Source organism: Pungitius pungitius, chromosome 1 (assembly GCF_949316345.1).
Source record: "Pungitius pungitius chromosome 1, fPunPun2.1, whole genome shotgun sequence".
Lineage (NCBI taxonomy): Eukaryota > Metazoa > Chordata > Actinopteri > Perciformes > Gasterosteidae > Pungitius > Pungitius pungitius.
In genome coordinates this window covers 6686358-6699644 of record NC_084900.1, presented here as the reverse complement: position 1 = coordinate 6699644, position 13287 = coordinate 6686358, and the positions used below count along the sequence as shown (strand labels likewise).

Here is a 13287-nt window from a genome sequence, read left to right as displayed (position 1 = left end):
GGAACATGTGAAGGAGGAAACAAAGGGTGGAAGGTGAAGGGAAGGGGGGGGGACTCAAAGTTGACGACTGTGACAACAAAATGTCGTGGAGAACACACGTCAACTTGCAGGGATTCACATGAGACCTGGCTTCACAAAACCATGACACGTAACCAGGCTTCCGTATGAACAGAAGGAGGGTGTTTGTGTATGAAGCGAGGATGAAGCGGTGGGGGCGGCGTGAGGAGATGCAACCCCCCCCCCCCTTTGGCAAGTCGGTGCTCCATGGTACCGTTGTGTTTGTCATCTTAAAGTGTCGGAGAGCGCAGGGAAGCCAGGGTCTTACATAAACCCTAACCCAGTATGGCTCCGTGCCGGGGAACTGATCCCTCCAAAAACCCTCATTGTTATTCTCTCATGATGCCCAGGGATCTGCCGGGCACCCACAGCCAAACCTACAGCAGGGCCGCGTGGGAGGTGGGGGTGCTGTATTTACGCATGTGCTCTGTCAAGGGACTGAGCTAACTGCACACAGACGGGATTATAGATGGAACACAACTTTCAAAAATGTTATTTGCACAGGATTTTTTTTTCTTTTCTTTTTTTCCACAGCATTTTTACATCTCTGTCATGTGAGTTTTCTGAACAGCCGATTTCGTCATGAATAGCTACACAGGAGTGGAGTCAGATAGAATTTCCATTCTGTAGAATAACCCGTCATACCAACTGAAAGATATTCATCAAGGGAAAGTGGGGGGATTTCAAAGCGTGCCACTGAATCGACTTTGGCACGCTGTAAGGGGGTGTCCATGTGCAGAGATTACAACCTATCTCCCTAGCATTAGAGCCAATGATCAGGGGCTTGATTTAAATATCCAAGGTAGAGCCCGATCAAAAAGTGTTCTTTCAGTATTACCAAAGTCAATGAGGCCTCTGGGTCCTGTGAAATCCATGTTATGTACTCTCAAACTCTGTATTTACAGTGCACAGCCCAGGTCTATTGCATGAAAAATTCACGATGCATCAGAAGCTTTATCTGTTTCGACTCCCTCTGGCAGTTATGCAAAAATTAATTTACTCATGATAGCCGGGAAATCCACGTAAATGTGTGTTCAGTAATGTTTGGGAGAGGGATTTAGAGGATCTCTTCGTTTACTGTAGTGCTGCATATATTTCTTAACTTTAGCTGGCTGTGCAACACAATTAATAAGTTATACGCTGTGGATACTTGCCTCACTGATCCCAGCACAATGGTCGGATTATTCCATATACGAGAGAATTGTTTTATAATCTTGTGGGCTATAAAAATAAAGAGTTTTCTAAAACTAAACCTTGATTAAATGACTTTAAAAACTTTCACATTGAAACTTGTTTGGTCTTTTCTTTTTTAGCAAAACAAATTTCCAGTGCCCATTATGGAGAGTAGAAGATATGCTGTTCAAAGTGACCTCCAAGTGACTACTGAAATGGCTTTAAGGTATGAATACAGACATAATAGTGTGAATCCAAAAGCTGTGGGGGGGGGGGGGGGGGGCAACAAATAGCTGCATCCGCAGGTAAAACTAAGCTCAGGCTTCATCACAAATATTCCTGTGAAGAACAATTTTGCCAGCCTTCCTTTTCTTCTCATTTCTTGACTTGAAAGCATCACTGTCAAAAAGAGAGGGATTCATTGCATGATAAAAGAAATAATGAATGTTATCTTGAGGTCAGGGGCAGCCGATCCAACAATGAACACAACAAACTGTTGAAGTTGAAGTTCACTTTCCGTTTCTGTTACTTCTTTTCCCCCCCGAACCCTTTGATTTGCTCTACCCTTTCCCAGGGTGGAAGTCCCTTGGATGGCAACTGAGTAGGTCTAATTGATTTCTCTTGTTCATGTCAGTTAGAGGCAACGGCATCGAACTGTGCAGAGTACGCTGGCTCCAGCTTGCCTGCATTATCCCTTTCTGTTTCCTTTTTTTTGCCTCCATGTCCCTGTAGACTCAACATGCCAGTGACCTCTTCAGTCTTTCAGGGTAGCCCGACAGCAGAATAATAGCACGGCAAATGCATGTATGGAGATTTGTTTTTATATTATGTGCCATACAAGAAGGTCAGGATCTAAGATCCAAAGAGCGAGTGTGAATATGCAAAGAGGGAAATATGATACTGTGCATACATGGAGAGCCTGGCGCAATCAAATTCAGATTTATTTGAGTGATTCATACAGCTCTAAATTTAGCTTTACAACACATGCATACCTCCAGTTACAGTAGCTCTCGCTGTACAACACTGTACAGATGTCCATCATAGTGTGTCCATCCCAGCGTGCTATGAGATCAGGCCAGGATTCTTATTCAGGGCAGCACATTCATTACGTCCTCATGTCATGTCGGTTGTCATTTTGCATCCATCAGTTTTGCGAGTCCCCGTCAAGTACAGCGCAGAGATGGCAAGTTTGCTTCTGTTTCTGTTTGTGTTTTTTTTTCCTCGTTCAACCTCACAGTACCAACACGAAACGCGAAACAATAACAATGTCGAAAGTCAAGCAGAGAAGAGAAAACATCCAGCAGAGCCCTCGCCGCGGAGATGAATTTCAAACCCTGCATCGTTGAGCCTGGGTTACAACACCTGCTGCCGTGAGAGTGAAGTTGGGTAACAGGGAATAATAGCATACTGGAGAGGAAAGCCATATATTTGATGACTTTGACATGGCTTCCTGGTACAAACCGCCAAAGCTTAAATAAAAGCAGTTGCACTAATGAAATCAGCAATATCTCATTGAGACTACTCCAGCCACAACCATATACACTCAGCTAAGCTGCTGCACAGCAGACCAACATCACATTATTCATTCAAATGTCATCGTGATGTATTTAAATTGCATTTGTATTGGACAAATATTATTGCATTTGCCGCGCAGTATTGCTTCGCATGCTGTGCAGAGGAAGAACGTGATGCCAATTCCAAAACCGCCCAATTGACAGTCATGAAATATTTGGACACTTGTTCTACCAGCGGTGCAGGAAAGGCCACCAGAGCGTTGTCGACTACATGCTCCGGATCAAATGATGCGATCATAGGGACATCCGGAGCATTGATGCTCTTTGTCTACCTCTCTCTGCGCACAGAGCTGCCACAGCCTGTCATCTCCAGGCAGCTCGTTCTCTTTGGCCAGCTCGCACGTGGTTTATGGCTTCCTCTGTTTTGGATCGGTCAAGGTTTTCCGATATTTTGCCACTGTGCTGTCTGTTTGCAGCCAAATAAGCGTTGGATTTAGATGCCCTGTGGTTAATGCGATTCGCCATTTCTTTAGCTATAATTAGGCCGGGCCAGATTGTGAGAGGGCTGTCCGGAGGCTGTGTGCTGTTAGAGGAGGCGAGCCTTAGGGCTCCTCTCTATGTTCTCCCCTTTGGCTTCTTAAAGGTACGAGTTAGGGTGACTTGTTTCCAGGTGCCTTTAGAATTTGCTAAGTTCCTTTCTGTATCCCATATTTAAAAGGAGAAATTGACCCATGTCAGCTAAGCTTCAGTGTCTGATGGGGTGTCTTTGGAGTCCAGTGCAATCCACTGTCAAATCTTAGTGTGATTAAATCTTTGTAGCATGTCTCATAATGAGGTTATTAATTCAACAAGCAAGGTACAATTATTTAATCAAGAAAATGTTCTGTGTTTGTGTTTCAGAGACTGTAGAATTCTGTTTTTGATGTAGTCAAATAGAATATAGGGTCCGTTGTCAGGTTTTAATGAACCAGATGAATTCTCAGCCAGGTCAACTTTTTTTAATAGAAAAATGAATAAAATAATTTTATAAAGCCATCATTCAAAAATGTCCCAATTTAAAGTGACCTTCAATATTGCACTTAACTTTTGAAGGATAAAATATGTCCTCCTTTCTCAAGGGAGAGTTCTTAAGGGCTATTTCTCAAGGATAGGGTAATTTTTTCATAGACTACCTTTGAATAAAAGTTATTTATTAAGTTATTTTTGCAAGTTTTAAATAGTTTTGCAATGGCCACCCGATCTAAAATAACATGAGCAATCTACAAGGCTTCATCTTCCAACTGTATCCTAAACATCCGGCTTAACAGCGTAATTGTCTCCTGCTGAAGGCAAACGTTGTTGTTAAAAAACTTAATGAGTCTGATTTATTACTGCCACCTGACAAATAAACAGCAGAGGTGAGCGGGTTTCAGCTCAAGCAGCATTTTCTAATCAGCAGCTAAGATAAATATATTCTATTTCAGATTGTGTCCGTGTGTGTAGAAGCAAATTCAATTAGTCATCCACCTGCTAAGGGTTTGCAGTATTTGAATGAAATAGCTGATGAGTTGCATGTACTTCCACCCAATTCTAGATCTCCAAATACTTCATGTCTGTGTTGACACATCATCCAGGAAGCAAAAAAGGAAGAAAAAAAACACACCTTCTCTCAAGTTGAATACTACACACTTGTTCCATTCACAGGTCACTGGACGCGTTTGCCTTCATGCAACATCTGGTTCCCTCTTTGGCTTCATGGGATGAGAAACTATGTTTTTTTCTTCGTGCTTGCTGGCGACTCCTGCGTCAGCAAGCACAAAATGAAGCCCGCCTCATCCAAGAGCATTAAGAGGTGGATGAATAAATAATACATGCCAGAGGAGAAGTAATGTGACAGCGGGATGGTGTTTTTGCTGCCTTCATGGTGGCAGGCACAGTCATTTCATTTCGGGATGAATGAAAATTTCCCAAAGATGCCTGCGTCAGGTGTATCTAATTATCCGACAGCGCATCCTCATTATAAAGCGGCCCCTGGGAGCAGGCTACTAGGCTTGCCAAGCCTTGGACCGCAATCAAGGTGTACCTCGCAGTGAAAAACGCACTGAAAGTACAGCTGCTACCCTTCCATAGGTGTTCTGCTTTCATCTTTTTTTGCAGAAAACTGGGCGATATTTGCTCCCTTCATATAATCTTTCAACAAAAGTGCGCTACGGGCAACATTCTAACAAACGGTCGGAGGAACGTGCCATGCAGGGGGTCGGGGAAAGAAGCTATAAATTAATTAGCATCCGTTATGACAGTGCCGTGCCATCTCAGCCATGCCCCGATTATGTCACCTGGATGAAGTTTATAAACCATAATTACAGCTCACTCCCGTTTCTCTCCAGGGAGGTGCAGCAGGCAGAGGAAAAGCGGGCGTGGTTTCGACACACCAGAGCAGCCGATGTTGAGGTTTAATTATCGGGAGGAAAAGATTTGCAGAAATCGAACTGTGTCTCTCGGGGTCACTGAGGAAGGGGCTTGTGCCGTCGTAGGAAAGGACACCGCGTCTCCCTCGCTTACTATGTCAAGCCGCTGCTCAAATACCGGCTGGCGGTGATGGATGCCGGCCTGGCGAGTAGCTTTGGGATCATCACTCACAAAGGAAGACAAAGGGAAAATGCTGAATGTTTATAAAAATGGGAATGCTGTTGGGGGAAGGGGGGCATTCTTACCTGGGACTAATCCCTGAAGGCTTTTGCAAGATATTCACTGGCCGACAGCAAATTATTCAAATCCACTATTGTGCTCAAAACTGTGTGTAGCCTACACCCAGGGACAACTGCCAAAATTGGACTTCTTCATTTGAACCTTTTTTAATGTGTCATCATTGGTACATAGTCAAATCTTATATGATGTCCACAGTGTTTTCCATAGTGCCGTGCAACAGAGAAAGCTAGATAGAAGCATCCCTAAAAAAAAAAACACATCATCAGCTAATCTCTAACCCCAGGACGACATTAGTGAAGCAGTCTGCTCCGCAAAAGTGACATCTTAGCAACTCTGACCCCGTATCCCAAAACAACGAAAACCCAATGAAAATCATATCAAAACACTCTTTCGGGCCATGTGAGGGTTTTTCTCATGTCATAGTTTCCTGTCCATTTAGCTGCTCTTGAAGTGCAACTGTAGCCTTCCTCTTGCCCTGCCCGCTGACCGGCAGACCGTGATGCTATTACCTCTCCTCGATGGCCATGCTCACTTAGCCCTCTGTCACTCTACTCATGCCAGGGAGTACACATGGCTCTGGCCGCATGTGAGCTGTCCTTGCCCTCATTTGCGATCCGCCTCTCCTTGGCATGGCTTGCCACGGCATACTGAGACACACAAACTTTTCACTTCATTATCCTGCCTTTGAGAGGATTTTTTACCCAAGCGTCAAGTCTTGGGTAATTGGCTATGTATGAATCACTAACAAATACTCTTAAACACAGACAGAGGGTTGTATACATCATGTTGTTTGCTTCCAAATATAGCTTGCACAGGGTGGGTTGGGTTGGGTTGGGGGAGGGGAAGCTGGGGAGGGGGGGGGGGGGGGTCCTGTGCTGACACCCTGCTGCGCATGATCCGCTGTCAATCATCAGTGAAATCTGTCGTCGGCAGCCTGTCAGATAACAGCAGCGAAATTGGTGAAAACCAAGTGAGTCACAGCCCGCCCACCGTCTGCATCACCTGAGTCAGTAGCACGCACGCATAGCCCCCACGCGCGTGCACATATGTCCAATGACGGACCGTTCAAACAATTGGTCAGGATCCAAAACCTCTCGGCAAACTTTCTCAGCACGTCCCACAACTAACGAAATGGCGTGCGTGCGTGCGTGTGCATCCTCTATATTTGGAAAGAGCCCGCAGAGCATCGTCTCCGGGGCAAAGTCGAAAAATAAATCTGCGAGCCTCTCGCCGCCATCTGGAGCGAGTAACGGCGCGCGGCAGACCGGTGCGCGTTGAGCGCTACACGATCCACCACGCAGCCTCCAGACATGCACACAACGTGCACCCCGGGCATCGACTCACATCGGACCACGGCACACGCGCACACACTCGCAACTTGGAGCAGACACGGGGTCGACACTTAATTCCACACATCAAAAACACGGAGAGAAGCTTTTCCATTGCAGATCACAATTAGGAGGAGCAGGGGGTAAAAAGAAAAGTCTATACTACTTACTATATACCCAGGCGGAAGAATGCAAAGCCCCGGTCACTGCAATTCAAATAGAAGAAGGGGGAATGAAGGATACGCTTGTTTAACATATTATCATTTCAAAGTGAACTCAGTGTGATAAATAGACGCATGCATTTTTATTTTTTTTTTGGTAGTAAAATGTCAAGCAAAAAAACTCACCGGAGCTGTCTGAATAAATTCCTTAGGAAATTCCAGAGGAGTCCCTTTCTTTCTTCTGTCAAAGTCAGAAAACAGCAATGCTTTTTTTTTCTTATTCCAAAAACAGGCCCACGGTCGAACTGAAAGAGAGAAGAGACCAAAACAGCCACAACAAATTCCATTAGAACCGGGAGTCCACCCACCCACCACCACCACCACCACCCAAAAAGTGTTGACATAACATCTGTGAAGAGCAGCAAACAAAAACAAAAAAAGGCAACTCGTAACAAATAGTCGGAATGGACGGCTGGTACCTGCTCTCTTTATCACTGTCGACAAAGACAATGAAAGCGGCAATAAGACCGGCAGAAAAACTGAGAGAGCACCGAGCTTTTTCTCAGGGAACGCAGCCCCAGCGTGCAGTCAGATTACACCAGCTCACACACGCACACGCACGGCTCCCAGCGCCGAGCTGGAGAGCGAGAGAGAGAGAGAGATGGAGGAAGGGAGGGAGGGAGACAGGGAGGCAGGGACCGGGATGGCAGGGATGCTGCGCTGAAAGCTGCACTTCTCGTGCCGGCCGCTTGGTGGCCAGCTGGCGGCGCAGCTGACTTTGGGATTCTCCCATTTCCCAACGTGGTGAATTTATCCGCCACGGGGGCAGCTTCAAAGACGCATCGACGGCCCGAGATCTTCATTATGATCTCTTTTATATAATCTGAATATCCAATATCCATTTGAGGCTATTTTTATATTTCTATTCCACTCCGGTAAGAAGGGAAATACACTTTTTACTCACCTGACACAACGGTCTAGAAAATGATTGAAATGAGCTCAACCTTGACCAAAAACAACCGTATAATGCATATGCATTAATGTTTCAGTGATAATAGCCTTACAGTATTATAGTGTATAATACTCTGTGACACAATGTTTTCTGAATGAAGAGTCGTTTTAAATGGTGATACTTTAAGTGGATTTTTCTAATGCAGTGACCTTTTGTGTATGGCTCCTTTTTACATAAATGATAAGGTAAATTACGTAAATGACCTCAAAGGTTTCAGTAAAGAACTTGGAAATGTGTCGGTACTCAGTGGTGCTTATCAAAGTGTCAAAGCACAGGTGCAACTAATTAAGCTAATGTTTCAGAGTGTCCCAAAGACTTACCGTGACAACGGTAGATCTTGCATTCTGTCACTAATTACACTTGTATGTGACACACTAGAATTCCTGCTGTGAAAGAAGCAGAAACAGGAACAGGTCAGATGGAAAAATTAGTTTCCCCGAAAAAAAAAATACCAGCAAAATGTTTCTGCTTGTTCTTGTTTGTATTAATTCAGATCAAATGTTCAAATACACATTTATGTCAGTCGAAAGCATGAGGTCGATGCTGTGGGATACTTTGATGCACACATTCGGAAAACGGCGTAAATGTATGCGATCTTGTTAAAACATTTTGAATGCTACTTCTGTGGAGTTGCCACTGAATCACAGCGGTAGAAATCAAAATTGAAGTGTCTGGTTTTATGCGTTCAACTTGGGTTGAAACATACAGTTTGTGCATTTTTCACAGAGGCCATTATACCTTTTTACAGAACAAGAAAGCCTGAATATCATTCATCTGGTTTGGGTTTCAGGATTCTGCAACTGTGCACGCTGGTTCACTGGCACATGTGACTCTTGACAGTGTTTATCAATGTCATTGGTAACACCTGTGCTTTTCCTTCTCATGTTGTCTGCAGTGAGAGGTCGGATGGATTGGGACTATGAGACAATCTGTGTAATTGAAACACATTTGATTCAAATTCTTGTTGCATGAGTATCAGGAGCACACCGTGTGTAGTTAGGCAAATGGTGGATAACTCAATGCTGCTGACCTTTAGTGACATGTGAGTATTCTTTACAACATCAATTTAAAATTGCTTATGTTTGTGATTAAATCTACTTTTCAAATAATTATCACAAAATTTGGCTAACAACATTTTTAGTGTTGTTAGGAGGCCTTTTGAACAATAAAATGGAACGCCTCATTAGTTAACTGATGCAAAAACGTTTTACCAAGTGATGTTTCTGAGGTAATGAAATAACATGAAGCTGAGTTGAAGGTAAATTGTTAACACCAAATGAGAAGTATTCCAGGTGGTTGGAAACCTATTTTCCAGAACAGAGCATATGCTCGATATCACCTTGCGGCGACAAGCTGGGATTTTTGAGCTGTTGATTAGGCCACTCGTAGACATCCAGGTGTGCTGTACTTTTAAATACTTGCAGGACAGTGACTCAAACTCCTGTAGTCCATGGTGATATGAAGGTAATGTTTTTTCTACTCATTAGGTTTTAAAATGTGACGAGCAGAACTTTGCGCTGGTTCAGAGCGCCACGATGAAAACGGCGATCTACCAAGAGGACTCGGAGGTGCGTCAATTGTCTCCTCCAACCTAATCGGATGATGATTTTGATCTTGTTGACTCGTAGACCGGCGAGGCAATGCCATTCAAGGTAAGAAACTGAATTGCTTGTCAACTGTTAGCTTCCTTCTGTGTAAAGTCTGGGCTTTTGGTTGACGTTTATTACTTTGCCTTGCCTGATATATTACGTAGCGTGCTGTCGCTGGTAGCTTTCAGAGCCTTTGTGTGCTTGAAAACTTGTGGTCTGTTTTACTTTTCTCGCCAGTTTCAAGGATTGACTTGTTGAATGCATGTTTCGGCCTACTGTGTAGTCCTTGAAGACATTGCTGAGGATGCTACCGCCTCGGAGCATGTTCCACTGCTGTGGTTTTGTTCCTTTTCACGCATTGGGCATCCATAAGTGCTGCACAGAGTTCCAGTATGAAAAAATACTGCGTATAAAGAAGGTTGGAAATTTTTCTGGGACATATTAAAGGTTAAAGACCTTTTTCAGACAGTTTGCCTGCATTTAGTTGAAGCCTAAAGAAGAAAAGTCACTCACTGCACTCTGAACTAACATCTTACTCGCACACAATGCTTTGCCATGGAATGGTTTGGACTGGAGCCAGCATTTGGTATTCTTCTATAACAACAATTTTGTCCATGGACAAATAAGTACACGTTTTCCTCTGTGAGAATGAACATATGGCACACAGTGCATTTCAATGTGAATCAGCTTCCTTCCTTGGAAAATGTATACGAATCATTCCAAGGGTGACATGGTAATGGTATACTCATTGTCCTACAAACTAGCAAGTCAAATGTTCAGGCTAGACTTGTATCATCTGTCAGACTGTCAGATCATCCATTGGCTAAGGGCGGTCGATGTAACCTCACTTCGATTGCCCAAGGTTGTGATATCTATGCAGGAGAGCTGCATCGCCAAAGTGTTCTTGACCTTTTGTGGATGCGTCATGACTTCTGAACAATTCATTACCAAAGCTTCCCAAGACCCGCTGTTGTCACCTGTTGATTGTGATCTTTGGTCATCATTTTCTACTCAATAGTACACACTATTACAAACATCACACGTTGCCGACAATACATTGAAGCTGTTTGTCATATAATGGATAAGATAAAGAATGCACAGCTCAGAGCTTTTCTCTTGTCAACAGAACTGCATGCTTGTATGACATTTTCCATTCTACATGTTCATACTCTATTGCGAACTGTAGTAGTTAAATTGATTCTTTTTTTTTGTTGTATAAATTAATGTAGGTTTTTAGGGTTAAAGCTCACACATCATTAACACTGTTAATCATCATAGTCATTAGTGTTATAAGTAAATAGGAAGGACAGGAAAACTTATTGAGGATGAAAGCAATGTAATTCCAGTGTTGGAGTCTTATTTGGCCGACTATTCAATTGGGCAGAACCGCATGGCTGGAGTTCTGCCAAGTATGCAATAAAAATAAAGTTGAGTGGGTGATGCTATGCTCAGTGCTTTGTATCTGATTTTCACTTTGGATCACACAGAAGTAAGGCGATATTCATGAGTCATTGTATTATTCTGAGAGACCGGAATTATTTGGAACGTTCTCTTGCCCATACCCATTTCAGGAGGCGTAGTTCTGTGGCTCCACAGCTCTTTAGTGCATCTTTTGATCACTGCTGGTATGTAGGACTGAGCAGATTTGCATATTTTTCCAATTCCATGCATTCATTTGTCCATTTTCAATATTCCCCGACTCCAATGTGCATTGTGGTCTGATTTGTCGAAACTCTTTTGATAATGTGTTGTACAACAGTATGAGATGGGACAAGAAGGCTAGAGGCTGAGAGGGAGAAAAGCAGAGATGGCTGTGTATACTCACCTCTGTGAAGCTATCATTAGCACTCTTTAACTTTCACGGCTAAGCTCACGCTGGCCTTGCTTTCGGTGACACGGATGGGGGAAAAGCATGGAGATTGGCAATGTGCCAAACCAACAGTAGAAAGCTCTTTCTGTTGTTTTCTGTTCTCGCAAACAAAAAAATCTGCAATCACAGCAGCGTTTGGGGCGCAAGCACCAATGTGTACTTGCCTGTCACAAATAATTATGTTGGACTGAAGTTCCCCTTCAGAGGTCACATCCTGAGACTTAAAGGGACGGAGAACGGTGTAACAAAATCATTCATAATCCTCAAGCTTGTACATCAGCTTCATGGTGATCTAATCACAGCTTTGCAGCTTGCACCGCCAATGTACAGTATGTACAACTTTTAACATTTAAACATGCGGTCTCTGGGTTGAGGTTGCATAAACATGTAGGTATGCTAACTTGTCTGACTGTTCCTTACATCAAAATACCTACAATACTCACTTAAAAAGCCATTTGGCCACTTGGGCAAAGTGAGTCACCTCAGGCTTTGGTGTATATAGTTTCAGTTAACATGAATTTTGGGAAAGCCAAAGGCTCAACTCCTCTTTGGCTAATCACGAGCAGAAGTGGTTCCGGACCGTATATAATATCTTTAGCCAACACAGTAGGAATAATGACGACTCTCCTTAAGACATTTTTTAATTTACATTAAAACTGACAATGCTTTTGTTGGAGGCTAATGTTCCTTAGGTATTAAGGTAACAAGCACTTTGTGCCATAAAGGTCACCCTTATAAAAGATGCGACTTCTGTGGTTGACTTCCTTCTTTTGGCCTTGCCTCGGTTGCCACGGTCAACGTGCATCCGCCGAACCACCTCTGCCTCCATGAGTGCTCCGTTGGCTTTCAGGACCAGTCAATCTGTACCGACTATCTTTTCTCTACTTGGGATACTTAACAGTGCTCCAAAGGAGTATTAGCTGATACTATCTTTGAAATCTGGTCGTATCTGAAGGGATGTATCTGCCACAGTCAACAATGTGTGTCTGTGTGTGTGTGTTTCTGCTCATTTGTCTTGCTCTCTGATTAGACACCTCTGTAGATTAAGTGTCATTTAAAACTGATTGAAAATAGAAAAGATACTAAGCTATTTCTAATGTAATCAATATGTTGATTTGGAAATGTCCTCATGTGTTTGGTAATAATTGGCCCATGTATGTGAAAAATGTTTGGTATATAAAAGTATGGTAATCATCCAAATCTGATCATTACATAAACGCCTTCTTTAACCCTAATAGATCATCTGTATTTCATTCCCCGATTTGCTTGCTTCTCGAGGGAAAATACACATGACGACAAAACTGCTGTTGTGATCTGATCAGACAGGACGGGTCCTGATTGAATTTGTGTGTGTTTGCGCCAGCCGCTTTGGGTGAGAATGAAAAGGCTGGCAAGAAAGCAGGCAAATGAGTGTTGGAGTTTCAATAGAGAATTGATACCTTAGTCTTCTGATCAGGCTTCACAGAGACCACTGATCAAATGATTAAGAATGAACATCAACCAACACCGACTTTTGACAGCCATGCTCATATCTGCTATCTCGCCTAAGTAATCTAAAATGTAATTCGTTGTTATGGACAACGGACAACCTCAGCTAAAGCTTCCCGTTCCATTGTCCTCCTGCCGATTAGCTCCACTTGTACACAAGAAGATGCAGTGGATTTGATGTCAGGCAAGTTTGGATATTGGTGCAAGCGAACGTTGTCAGTGGAGTCACAACCATTAAGGACCGAGGGGTGACGGGGTAATTAACTTCCTGATCCTCAGGGATCCCCTCAGATTGAAAAAGCATGGCTACATACAGGACTGGCTGACCCAGCATGTGTAACACCCAGGTGGCAGTCTCCATGGGACTGACTGCATGACTCCACACTGTCCGACCAGGGCAAAAAATG

General features: G+C 43.5%; 1 protein-coding gene across 42 annotated transcripts in view; it reads right to left on the bottom strand.

Annotated features, from left to right (window-relative positions):
• Positions 1-7536, bottom strand: part of LOC119223808 (receptor-type tyrosine-protein phosphatase delta-like) — a 291447-nt gene extending 283911 nt beyond the window's left edge. For all 42 annotated transcript variants that reach the window (XM_037481241.2, XM_062560985.1, XM_062561004.1 and 39 more), the window contains exons 1-3: positions 7401-7536; positions 7108-7226; positions 6931-6966 (exon numbers count right to left, since the gene is read on the bottom strand). The gene's annotated coding sequence lies outside the window, so the exon portion shown is untranslated. The remainder of the gene's footprint in view (positions 1-6930; positions 6967-7107; positions 7227-7400) is intronic.
• Positions 7537-13287: the final 5751 nt, after the last annotated feature.